A 12,530-nucleotide genomic window follows, 5' to 3' on the forward strand; every position below is an offset into this window, starting at 1 on the left:
TTTTATATTAGTAATGGCAGCATTCAGCGACTTACAGTGTGACTGCAATACTGCGGGGACAAAAACAGACACCTGGCACTTTTTTGGGGGCCAGTGACATTACTACAGTGATCAGTGCTTAAAATATGCATGGTCACTGGCAGGGAAGGGGTGAACATCAGATGCAATAAAAGGGTTAACTGTGTGCCTAGGTAGTGTTCATTGTGGTGTAGGTGCTTTTACTGCTTGAAGACCTGGATCGGTGTGTTCCTGCTCCACAGGAACCATGCCTTTCTTCTGTACTTGCAGAATGACAGCCTGTCTTGTTTACACAGGCAGATTGTCATTCTGCCAGAGTACCGAATGATTGGCGGGTCCACGGTACCCGCTGTGAAGGCGCAGTTGGAAGCGTGCATTCGTGCCTGAAACCAGGAAGTGCGGAATCATGTGATTATATATATGACTCTGCGCAGAGTGGCTGCCCTGTAGCATTCAATCTGCTATAGGGTGGTCGGGAACTAGTTAAAAATGGATTTTTGTAAAATCTTACCGTAAAATCCTTTTCTCTTAGCTCATTGACAGACGTAGTCCTCGGTGATACAGCACCTTCGGGTTATGTTGCCTCCACAGGAGCAGGACTAGACAGGAAATTAAAATGCTCTGGCCACAGCCTAGGGGCAGTCCCCGAGGGTATATCCTCTCTCTCTCTGCCTCAGCAAATCAGTTATGTCAAAAAGCAGTCTTTAGAGATTTTAACCCAACTCCAAAACAGAGGGGCGGGGACTACGTCTGTCAATGAGCTAAGAGAAAAGGATTTTACGGTAAGATTTTACAAAAATCCATTTTTCTCTATCGCTCATTGACAGACGTAGTCCTCGGTGATACAGCACCTTCGGGACGTCCCAGAGCAGTATCACAAATGAGGGGTGGGAAAATGGAAATCAAATCCCAATCTAGAAGGCCCAACCGGTGCCAACTAGAAGTTTACAATGCTCATCCTTAAATGATGAGACTCAACAAAAAATAAATTTTTCAAACAGAAAAAAACTCGAGGTAGACCACCGGTCTCCTCAAATTGCGGCCTGCAAAACCTTGCGGCCAAATGAGGCATCCGCCGATGCCGTCACATCAATTTTATAGAATTTTGTAAAGGTATGTACCGACGACCAGGTGGCCGCCTTACATACCTGGACCACTGACGCCTGATGGCGAAAGGCCCAGGAAGTACTGAGCGCTCGAGTGGAGTGCGCCCTAACAGGGAACGGAGGACTCTGACCCTTAATAGAATAAGCCTGTACCACCGTCTGTCTAATCCAGTGGTTCTCAATTCCGGTCCTCGGGACCCACTAACAGGCCAGATTTTAAGTATTACCTTGGGGGATGCAGACTAGAATACCACAATCACTGAGCAGCAAATGAGATCACCTGTGATGTAATTTAGTTATCTTGCAAACATGGCCTGTTGGTGGGTCCCGAGGACCGGAGTTGAGAACCACTGGTCTAATCCATTTGGCAATGGTCGCGGCAGATGCAGGCAAACCCTTTCTGGGGCAATCCGTGATCACAAAAAGTGAATCCGTCTTACGGAATGATTCCGTAGCTTTCAGGTATACTCCGATTGCCCGAACCACATCCAAGGAATGCAACGCATGTTCCCGATGATGCTTGGGCTGAGGACACAAGGAAGGTAGTACAATATCTTCATTCAGATGAAAATCTGAAACCACCTTAGGAAGAAAGGATGGCTTAGGATGAAGTACTACCTTATCCCTATGAATCACTAGGTATGGGGACTGGCATGATAATGCAGCCAGTTCTGACACCCTGCGAGCAGAAGTGATAGCCACCAAGAAGGCCACCTTCTGGGATAAAGTAAACAAGGGAATCTCCCTGATGTTTTCAAAGGGAGGTTTCTGTAGAACCGACAAAACTAAATTAAGATCCCAGGGCGGTAAGGGCGCGCGGACTGGTGGAGCCAGGTGCCGCACCCCCTGGATGAAATTCCGCACCAAGGACTTGGTAGCTAAAGGTTTCTGAAAGAAGATTGCTAATGCTGAAAAACTTGACCCTTGATGGTGCTCAAGGCTAGTTTCTGCTCAACCCCTTTTTGCAAAAAAGCCAATATTCGAGTCACCGAATAGGTACGTGGAGGAAATCCTAAAGATTCGCACCACGCAATATAAGTCTTCCATGTGTGATAATAGACCTTGCTGGAAGTCGCTTTCCTTGCTTTAATAAGGGTAGGAATGACTGAAGCTGACAAACCTCTGTCCTTCAGTACTTGGGTCTCAATGGCCAGGCCATTAAAACCAGCGACTGTAAAGCACGATGGTAAATTGGTCCTCGAGACCACAGACACTCCCTGAGACGAAGTTCCCACGGAACGTCTGCGACTAGCCTGTCCAAGTCGGCCAGGCCGGCTTGACGAGGCCAGCCTAGAATTTCTAGGACCACTGGTGCTGACTGGATCTGAACCAGGCGTCCCTAGAGCTATCTGGCCCCGACCATCCGAGAAAGTCTGGTCGTTTTCTGTTCCCACACATTTATCAGATACCTGATTGCTATCAGGAAGGGTGATCTTTTCTGGTTGAACCTCAGGGACCGAAGTCACCCGGCTAGAGGCTTCTTGGCCTGTCTGGTCAACCAGATCCGATTCCTGTGGGAAATTGAGACTAATCTTAGGAAAAGGTAAAGGAAAAGATCTATTCAGGGAACGGTGACTACCGCTCCCTGTAGTACTTAAATGTTGGAAGGGAAGAATCGCACCGGTAGTAGTAGGTGATGCTCGATCTAATGTCCTGAATACCGGTGAAAACGTCCCCCCACCCTCAAACCGGGTGGGGGCGCACCTTCAGGCTGTGTACTCCTTTGCTTCGGGTTTGGCTGAGTTGGTCCTCTGTTTGTCCGACCAGCCTTTCTTGAACCCTCCTGGAGGAGTCTTGCCTTTCCCGCTTGTTCCAGCCGGGCGTGCGAACCCTTTATGGGCGGTAAAGAAAGGTCCTCGCTTGTTGCGAGGTCCTTTAGCTTTAGCAGCCTGTGGCAAAAAAGTGCTCTTGCCCCCAGTGGCATCCTTAATGATTTCATCTAGGGTGGCCCCAAATAGACGATACAGGAATCTCTGTATCAGTTGCTTCTGCCAGTAAAACCTCAAGTTTTAAGGTTTCCTGCACTGCCACAACTAGTGCGTCCACCAATGCTTCTTCCTGAATTATAGCGGGAGAACCAAATACACCATCTGAACCAAATAAAGTTTATCTTGGTCTCATCAGACCACAGGAAATGTAATTCCTGTGGTTCCAGTAATCCATGTCCTTAGTCTGCTTGTCTTCAGCAAACTGTTTGCAGGCTTTCGTGTGCATCATCTTTAGAAGAGGCTTCCTTCTGGGACGACAGCCATGCAGACCAATTTGATGCAGTATGCAGAGAATGGTCTGAGCACTGACAGGCTAACCCCCCCCCCCCCCCCACACCCCTTCAAACTCTGCAGCAATGCTGGCAGCACTCATAGATCTATTCCCCAAAGACAACCTCTGGATATGACACTGAGCATGTGCACTCAATCTCTTTGGTCGACGATGGCGATGCCTGCTCTGAGTGGAACCTGTCCTGTTAAACTGCTGTAAGGTCTTGGCCACCACACTGCAGCTCAATTTCAGGGTCTTCGCAATCTTATAGCCAAGGACAACTTTATGTAGAGCCACAAATCTTTTTTTCAGATCCTGAGAGAGTTCTTTGCCATGAGATGCCATGTTGAACTTCCAGTGACCAGTATGAGAGAGAGAGAGCGATAACAGCAAATTTAACACACCTGCTCCCCATTCACACCTGAGACCTTGTAACACTAAGTCACATGACACTTTGAAGCGAAAATGGCTAATTGGGCCCAATTTGGACATTTTAATTTATGGGTGTACTCACTTTTAGTTGCCAGTGGTTTAGGCATGAATGGCTGTGTGTGGAGTTATTTTGAGGGGACAGCAAATTTACACTGTTATAGAAGCTGCACACCCACTACTTTACATTGTAGCAAAGTGTCATTTCTTCAGTGTTGTCACATGAAAAGATACAATAAAATATTTACAAAAATTTGAGAGTACACGTGTACACACACACACACAGAGTTTTGTTGGGCTCTGGCAGTGCTCATCCTGTACCCCCTTTCACAAAGGAGCAGATAACAGCCCTGCTGATGGGTTAAGGACCTTCTTTGGCCCTGTTCAGTTATCCTAGAGTAACTGCCCTTCTCCTGGAATCTCCTCCATGCTCTTTGAGACTTTAAGACACAGCAAACCTAGTGAAAGGGTAAAAGATGAGTAGGGGAAAAAAATGTCAGTGTCCTCCACTTGTAAAACTATTCCTGTTGCGGTCGTCTTATTGTTGCCCATTTAATGCACCTGTTAATTTCATTAACACCAAAGAAGCTGAAACTGAATACCAAACCCCTCGGCTACTTAACGGACCAGATCAAAAACCCAGGAGACTAATTGACTTAATGCTATACTACTCGAAAAAATGAACCCTTTTTAAAATCAGTGCATGTGTGAATATCATAGCAAATGCTGGATAAACAGAAGTTAATCCAGAATTAGCAGCACCTAACGTTTTATATAGTGAAAATTCCGTACAATCCAAATCCTTCCACCAGGTCATATACAGTGATGAGGGCACTGTGTTGTCTGAAGGTACTCTGGGTAATCACATCTATTGACCCAATCCCCACACCTCGTGAAGTGCACCCCTTCGGATGACAAACTCACCAAATATAAATAGGTAAAACGCCTTGCAATGATCCTTAAATAATCCACGATCAGTAAATTGAGTCTAATAAATAGAGATTAAAACATAGGGCACAAAGCGTGATACTACAAAGTATCTTATTGCCCGAAGAACATCCCTCTTTAAAATTACACTCACAAAAGTAAAATCAATCACAGATTTTAGACATCACACGAGTCACCAGTGCATTCAGTATCTCACCGTTCCCTGCACAAGATCAAGTTCGAGTTCCCAGGAAGATACGAAAATTGCTGTCACTCAGAAACCCTGCATCCTATGTCTCTGTACAACCAATAATTCTTCACTCCCAGGAAGAAGAGGCCAGCCTCCATCATTGTCATATGGTTGATGGAGGATTGAATATATGTTCCCCTCTAGGCAGCATCACTGGTTAAGCTGTCCAGGAAAAGTGGCAAGGTTTAGGGTGAATACAAGTCATTTTTTTTCAAAAAGCACCCCCCCCCCCCCAAATACATTTCAAAGGAAGTCATAATGACAAAACATGTCAGGTCATGACCATACGGCGACAGGAAACTATGTGAGCATGTCATCTGCAGTGAGGCACAACTGGCGTTGCGTGAATACCAGCGCGGCTGAAACAGTCATTAATTGAAACAGAAGCAGCTGTGAAGGAGGCTTAAAACTGGGTGAGGAACAGCCAAATTCTGCTCAGGGGTGTTCGGGGGTGACCATGTGACCATTCTGAGTGACAGCAACTTTCGTATATTCCTCGGAATCACCAAACTCGATCTTGTGCAGGGAACAATGAGCGATACTGAATGCACTGGTGACTCGTGTGATGTCTAAAAGCTGTGATGGATTTTACTTTTGTGAGTGTAATTTTAAAGAGGGATGGATGTTCTTGGGACAATAGAATTCTTTGCAGTATCGCACTATGTGCCCTATCTTTATCTCTTCATTTATGAGCTTCAACTTACTAATCGTGGATTATTTTACCTATTTATATTTGGAAAGTTTGTCATCCAAAAGGGTGTACTTCACGAGGTGTGGTGATTGAGTCAATAGATGTGATTACCCAGAGTACCTTCAGACAACACAGTGCCCTCACCACTGTATATCACCTGGTGGAAGGATTTGGATTGTATGGACTTTTCCCTATATAAAACGTTAAGCGCTGCTAATACTGGATTAACTTCTGTTTATTCAGCATTTGTTATGGAATTTGTGTAAATCTATAATAGCTGCTGCTTCACTGTTTAGAATTCATGAGCGCTAGGTTGGTTATACAGTTTGCCACATATTCAATTAGTGTGTGTATAATATATATATATAAATATATATATATATATATATATATATATATATATATATATATTACATACACACACACACACATATATTATTATTATACAGGATTTATATAGCGCCAACAGTTTGCGCATCGCTTTACAGTGTGGGGGAAGACAATACAGTTACAGTACAATTCAAAACAGGAGGAATCAGAGGGCCCTGCTCGTTAGAGCTTACACTTACACACACACACACACACACACACACACACACACACACACACACACATACATACATATACACACACACACACACACATATACACACACTATTTCTGCATATTATGGGTTTTTTTTTCCCCCCAGGAAGTGTAAATGTACAGAGGTTACTTTAGCACTGTATTAGAGTTGTAAGATACTTAACATATGGCTGTGTGTAGGTGACAAAGGAATATTTGTGAACTATGCGGTGTTTGTAACATTTTTTTTCTCAAGGATTCTAAAAGAGGAAAAAGGTGAAAAACCTTTTAAAATAGCTATTAGGAAGGTTCAACTGGGTCTTAAAAATAGTCTACAGGTATTAAGCATAGAAAATGCGGAGGTGAGACTAAAGCAGAAGGTTACAGTAATGCTATAACATTTTACACTTTAGTTGCCATAGAAATCATACCATTATACTCTTTGCTTTAGAGATTGTCAAAGCAGCAAGCAACAGAGGATAATAAGACGTTTAGTGATACCAACTCTGGAACTGACAGCCAATCAAACCTCCATACTGCAAATCATAGCATTTAAACGCATATTCTTGCTGTGGGTTTCCAAAGACTGATAAATTATGTATCGCAAGCTTAGTACAAGGCATGCAATAAAATATAAAAAAATAAAGATAAAATAAGATTTATCCAAGACAATAGGATTAGTAGCTTCTGCCACATTAAGCTTAGTCATTACAGGATCATTATTCTGTGAAGACAAGGCAAACACCTCTGCATAATAGACTCTTTTTTAAACCTTTTTATTCCCCAAATAGAGATTAGTAGTACAAGACAAGACAGCCCCTACCAACAGATTGCTTTTCATGTGCATTCATACATGAAATGATAAACTTTGTCATCAGTTACTGCTAACTGATGTTCCTGCCAGAGGCATGCTGGCTATGCATTATGCCAAGTTTCACCAATTTCTACTGGGTTTTAAAAAAAAAAATAAAAAAAATACACAACAACGTCAAAACATACCAAATAGTTTTGATAATTTTATAGCATTAATAAAAACTATTTGGAAAACCCCATGCATCAGAAGGGAGGTCTGCTGATCCTGCCAGTGACGTCACCCTCATGCATATTTCAATGATAGGGTGACAATGCTGCTGTACTGCTCCTGAATGCACAACAGCATTGTCACCCTGATGTAGGTTGTGCATATATATATTGTTAAGCAGTAAAGGGAGATGAGAAAATGTTGCGGGCGAAAAGTTTATCAGCATTTTAAAATATTGCTCCCCAAGCCAGTAGCTTGTAAATCAGCATATAGCCACAACTAATCTTGCCCACTGGTTTCTAAATAGAAAGCACTACCTTTGCTGCTAAAACCTCCCCAGTTAACAGTGGTAGTGTCTGGGCTGGGGTGTATGCAAGAGGGAAAAAGGTGGGGGGCATGGTTCAGATTTTTTATTTTATTTTTCCATTTATGTGGATTGCGCATCAGATAGCAACTTGGATTATGGTACCTGTTTAGACTATCATAAATGGGCCTTTAGATGTACTTTATGCCACCTCTGTAGTACAAGCAGGAAAAACCTGCGTCTAGAAAAGTTCACAATCACATATTGGATATTCCTTTAAGAAAACCCCTAAATAAATTTTAAACTTCTCTGTCAACAGTGCGCAGTAGTGGTCTCCAAACTGTTGCTCTAGGGCAGGATGCGGCCCTTAACTTGCCTTCATCCGGTCCTTGAGGCATAATTCCAGCCAATGACACCAACAATGGGGCACTATTCCTTCCACTGACACCATCTATTTATTCCCCTAGTACCAAATATTGGGCATGGTTTACTCCCACTGGGCAAAGTCCAGCCCCCCCTAAAGTCCGAAGGACAGTAAACTGCCCTTTTCTTTTGAAAGTTTAGAGACCCCTGGACTACAGCATTATCCCACAGATATTTATAAACAATGAACGTATTCTTGCCTTGGTGACCATTGCAAGATCCAAAATTTTACAGTTGTTACTGGAACATTTAGGTAAGGGAGAATTTTCCAATGGAGACAGCTGTCTAAGAGGGAATTTCCCTGACACTTTGGAGAGCTTTCTTTTCACTTCAGTTTGTGTGCCTTGGATAGTTGAAAGAAAAGGGAAATTTCCCAAAGGAAAAAAAAAAAAAAAAAAAAGGCACCTGAGAGTTGTAACCACTTGCCGACCGGGCCATAGCCGAATGACAGCTACAGCGCGGTCAGCTTAGGCATCATTAGTACGTCCTCCCAGAATCGCGCTTCCCACGCGCCCACGGAAGTGTCCGTGGATCCGGCGCATCACGGATTCCGGTAAAAGGCCAATGACAGCGGCCCATTACTATTTCATCGCTCCGTCCAATGACAGAGCGATCTCTTGTCAAACCAGCACATGTCCGGTTCAGTTCTCTACTCTCCCTGCACGCTGTACACAGCGATCGGTACAGCAAGCGAGGAGAGGAGAGGAAATGCAACTGCACCCATCCTCTGCCTCTTCCATACCTTAATTGTGCCACGTCAGTGCTCATCACTGCCCTACAGTGCCTCACAAAATTGTAATGGGAAGTCAGGAAATTATGGTACTCCCTGCATATTGGGCCTCTGTATGTGGCTAGGCTGTGTAAAAGTCTCACATGTGGTATCGTCATACTCAGGAGTAGCGGAATGTATTTTGGGGTGTCATTTTTGCCATGTAGGTGCTATGTGTTAGAAACATCTTATAAATGGCAAACTTTGTGCAACAATGAAAAGTTTTTAACTTTCTTTCCACATTTTCCAAAAACTTGTGAAAAAAAAAAAAGACATGTTCAAAAGGCACATTATGGCTCCTAGATTATGTGTTGGGGTGTTTGTATTCCAAAATAGGGTCATTTTGTGGGCGTTTCCATTGTCCTGGTGCTCCAAGGCCTTTATAGAACTGTGATAAGTTGCTAGGAAATTGGCTGTGTAACTTTTGCTCCTAGAACACCTGGAGGTGCTACTTGGATGTTGGGCCTCTGTATGTGGTCAGGCTGTGGAAAAGTCCCACACAAGTGGTATCACCATACTCAGAAGTAGCATAATGTATTTTGGGGTACAGATGGAAGTATGCCTATACAGTGTGGGAGAAATAACTTGGTAATATGACCATTTTGTGAAAAAAAGAAAAAAAAATCTTCATTTTGAAAAAAAAAAAAAACTGTGGAATAAATTTACAAATCTCACCATGCCTTTAATACATTGGAATATCTGCCAAAAAAGGGGTCATTTGGGGGGTATTTATACTATACTGGCTTGTTAGGCTCTCAAATGATATAGGCCGTCAGTACATAAGGTGCGATCAATTTTCTATGATTGGCATCATAACTTGCAGACTAAAACCTTCACAAAGACCAAATATATACTTTTTTGGGTTATTTTTACCAAAGATATGTAGCAGTATAAATTTTGGCCAAAATTTTTGAAGAAAGATTACTAAATTTGCAAAAACTTTAAAACCGAAAAACAAAAGAAAAATTTATTTTTTTTAACAAATTTTCGGTCTTTTTTTTATTTATAGAGCAAAAAATAAAAAAAAACCAATGATGATTAAATACCACCAAAAGAAAGCCGTTTGTGCGCAGAAAAAAAAAAAAAAAAAAAGGACAAAAAGCTCATATGGGTACAGTGTTGCATGAGTAATTCTCATTCAAAATGTGAGAGCACTGAAAGCTGAAAATTGGTCTGGTTAGGAAGGGGGTTTATTAAGTGCCCAGTGAGTAAGTGGTTAAACCACTTTCTACTTAAACCAGGCATGTCCAACCCGCGGCCCAGAACTGCAGGCAATGCAGCCTGTCGGCCGAATAGCAAAAGAAAAGCTAAATTGCCGGCGGTACCCAACCATACCAGTCTGTTGTTGCGGCGACGGCCGGGAATGTACAAAGTATTTGGCACACTGGTATATGTCTCAGTGTCAGTGTGCCGAGTCCTACGATGCTGCTGGCTGGGGAGTGGCCGAGCAAGACGAGCGCCAACTGCATTGGTTTGGAGCAGCCTGGGTGGGCAGGCTGTGGGCATGGCATGTGGGGCGGAGCCAGAGCTTCACATGGGTTAGAGAGCGGAGCAGGTTTCCAGGCTGGAGGACAGGTCGAGCACACTGGTTTTTGCTCTTTTTTTGCACGTTGCACCTTTTTGAGAGTTTTCCAATGTGAATAGTATGCATACCATATTTTTATGAAATATACGTTCTAAATTATTGGCAATTATCGCAACCACCTCATTGATTAATTAGCACAGGTTTTTATTACATATAATGTTCATTATATATTTTACCTAGTTCATTACAAATTAGCACAGGTTTATCACTACTAAAATAAGGTTTTAATATCACCCAAGGCAAACATATCAAAGATCTTTTCCATTTAATTTTTTTTTTTACTTTAGATCACTAATTTTATGTATTTATTAATCTAGGCAGCGCCACCACTCACTTGCACATCGGCACTTTTACACATCTTCTTAATGTACGTTTTCTCGGGGCCTCAGGGCAAGTCCCTCCCATGTTCCGACAGCACAGTCGGCTAGTTCTGGGAGGCCCTCATATAGCGGCCCCCAGTTTGAACGCGTGGAAGCGTCCATGATGGCTGGCTCCACAGGACCTAGCGCATCACAGATACGGGTAAGGGGCAATGACAGCGGCCCTTTATTACCGATGCAGCAGGAGAGGAGAGAGACACCGCAGCAGCGTGAGCTGAACCGGCAATGACACCGGTTTGCTGACAAGTGATCACAGCAGCCCCTTACCGCGTGATCGCTCCGTCCAATGATGGGGCGATCACTTTTCAACCAAACGGCGTCATTGCTGGTTTAGCTCACATTGCTGCGGTGTCTCTCTCTCCTCTTGCGCTGCATCTGTGTGAGAGGAGAGATAAACCCCCTGCAGCAGCCTGAGCTGGCACGATCCTTTGTGCCATCTGTGCTCCTACAGTGCCATCAAAACGCGATCTCAGTGCCATCACAGTGCCCCATCAGTGTAAATACAGTGCCATTAGAGGCGTTTGTTATCAAGTAGCCATGTAAGTTTCTTTTTTTTGGATTATAACTTTGCTTTATTTGTGTACCTAACCATTTATGACAACAAGCTTGCTTAGGGCTTTTCTAAAAATTTCTTAATACATTGATTCAAGCATGGCTTCAACCTCGTTTCAACAAAAAACAGAACCCAAAAAAGAAAACAAGAAGCGTAAAATAGCAGATTAAAAGAGTATACAACGAAAAATGGATGGATGAATACTTTGTCAAGACAAATACTAAGACACGATGTCTAATTTGTAGGGAAAATGTGTCTGTTTTCAAAGAAAACAATTTGAAGAGGCATACAGAAAACCATGCTGCAAAATTCAAAGCTCATCAAGGAAGGTGTCGTAAAGACAAATTTGTGGAATTGAAAAAAAGTCTGGTGTCCCAACAAGTTTTATTTAAAAAAGTTACAACTGAAAATGATTATAAAAGCTAGTTATGTGGTAGAAAGTCTGATCGCCAAAAAATCTAAACCTTTTACTGATGGCGAGTTTGTTAAGCAATGTATGGAAAGCATGGCAGATATTTGCCCTGATAAAGGCCTCTTTCACACGGGCGTTCCGTATGTCCGTATATCACCCCATCCGTTTGCGGGTGATATATACGGACATAATGCATGTCAATGGGATTGCGGATGACCATCCGCTGACATCCGATTTGCGTCCTTTCAGTTCTGTACCGTTTTTTGGAACTGAACAGAATCCTATTTTTCTTCCGTTTAAAAAACAGAAAGGACACAAAATCGGATGTCAGCGGTGTCATCCGCTGACATCCGCAATCCCATAGACATACATTATGTCCGTATATCATCCGCAAACGGATGGGATGATATACGGACATACGGACAGGATGACACAAGTGTCATCCGTGTCGGTAAAAAAAAAAAAAAGTGACTGAACAGACGAAATAAACTGAGCGCCCGTGTGAAAGAAGCCAAAAATATTTTTCAAAAATCAGTTTATCTCACCAGACTATCTTTACTAAAGGGATGGGGGTGTGTGTTTCCGAGCTGATCACATTTAGTTTGCACCCCATGGTTTTTTATACAGCCATGCGTTTTTCATTGCCAGTCATGGATTGGAGCAGGTGGGGGAGGATTGGGCGGTCTCCAATCCCATCTGTTTCCCATCCATCTATTAGCAAGCATGTACTTCCTTTTGTGAAGACACTTGGACACTCAGGTTGAGTAGTGTTATGTTCTGCAAGAAACGCAGGATGCTTTGTCGTTGGCCTTGCAGCTTCCGCATGCATTTGCAAATAT

The 12,530-nt window shown here is 43.0% G+C and overlaps 1 protein-coding gene across 5 annotated transcripts in view; it reads right to left on the reverse strand.

Moving 5' to 3' along the window:
• Positions 1-12,530, reverse strand: part of CSNK1G1 (casein kinase 1 gamma 1) — a 113,702-nt gene that overhangs the window by 43,216 nt on the left and 57,956 nt on the right. The gene's annotated exons all lie outside the window — the stretch shown is intronic.

The sequence above is a fragment of the Pelophylax lessonae genome (genome assembly GCF_965119305.1).
Source record: "Pelophylax lessonae genome assembly, chromosome: 4".
NCBI lineage: Eukaryota > Metazoa > Chordata > Amphibia > Anura > Ranidae > Pelophylax > Pelophylax lessonae.